Here is a 1,705-nt window from a genome sequence, read left to right on the forward strand (position 1 = left end):
TATATATATATATATATATATATATATATATATATATGTATGTATATATATATGCATATGTATATATACATACATTTCTCTGTGTGTGCATGTATGTATGTATATATGTACATACATAATAATAATAATAATGATACATACATACATTGACATATGTCCGTCTATGTATGTGTGTACAAATACATACATACATATATGTATAAAAGCAAATATATTTACATACATACATACATACATACATACATACATACATACATACATACATACATACGAATAGCCGGATTACGACCTCCACTTTGAAAGGTATGCGTTTGCAATCCAGGAACAGGAAATATCAACCAAGTACCTGATGCACAAAAAGGATAGAGATGCTGGAAAAGCCGTAAAATGTGATAACCGATGTAGATTTTGTGGAGTTCACACTCATGATATCATGCACATCATAAGCAGTTGTCCGAAAATGTCATCACGGTATTATCTACCGATGAGACGTGATGTTGTAGCTAGGACATTCTATAATGAAATCCGTTGGAAGGATAATCCTGAGGACAAAGAAATAAGAACCCACAATATGGTAGAAGCCATAGCCACTCATAATAAAAAGTAATACTGGTGGAATGTACCAGTGAAAACCTCAATAAAATGTAAGCACAACAGACCTGATATAATGATTTGAGATAGAGAAGAGAAACTGTGCACAGTTGTGGAAATTAGCTGCCCAGCGGATGTTAACATAAAGCTGAAGATCAGTGAAAATGAGAACACCTAAGATGAACTCTTGAGAAATCCGTAATTACTTTACCCAGATTACAAGTTCAGGTTTATACCTGTAATTATTAGGGCCCTGGGATATGTAACACACTGCCTAAATACCAATCTTGAGGAATTAGACTTCTCACACATACACAAATGGGGTTTTTTCCAATTTATGTGTGTTGCAACACCGAATTTCCAGTACCATTGGTTGTAAATCCTAACCGGATTAAGCGTTTCACTGAACCAGATTTGGTCATCTGCGATCATCGAATTAATTTATCAATTATAAACTCTCCCTTGTCTCTAAAGCGCCATGAACTGTTAGAATCTTGAATTATATAAATAATAAACTTACCTGAAATTACAAGTACTAATACATTAGTACAAACGAAATAAGCTGATTACAATTGTACGATACTGGTACCCGTATCAGTGAAACGGGACTAATTAAACAAAGTTATTAAACAAAATTTTAATGTAAATTTATTTATTGCATCGTGAATACTGTCAGGATTACAGTTCATTTCATAGTTGATCTTTTCATCTCAGGTTTCTGGTTCTGTAGACTGGATAACCGGATACTTGAAGATGAAGTAACACAAAAGCCATTATTGTTAAGTAATATTCTTAGCCACTTTAACATGGCTGTCCGTTCGAGCGGACTCTTTTGCATTATTGTTAGCTCTCTTTTTTAAACATTTCACACAAGCAAAGTTACTTCAGGCTTTAATTTTTCTATGAATAATTTTTTAATGCAACAAATGTAAATTTATTAGTTCTTATCACGCAAAGTTGGTTTGTTGCTCTAACTCATTGATTACGTCATTCACCAACTCAATTAACTAACCCGCCATGAGAAAGTCATTCAGTTTCATCTGTTTCATCTTTATCATTGTCATTTTCATTGTTTCCCATTTTATTATCAACATTCTGAACAATATCTATAATT

Source organism: Octopus bimaculoides, chromosome 9, assembly GCF_001194135.2.
Source record: "Octopus bimaculoides isolate UCB-OBI-ISO-001 chromosome 9, ASM119413v2, whole genome shotgun sequence".
In the NCBI taxonomy this organism is placed as follows: domain Eukaryota; kingdom Metazoa; phylum Mollusca; class Cephalopoda; order Octopoda; family Octopodidae; genus Octopus; species Octopus bimaculoides.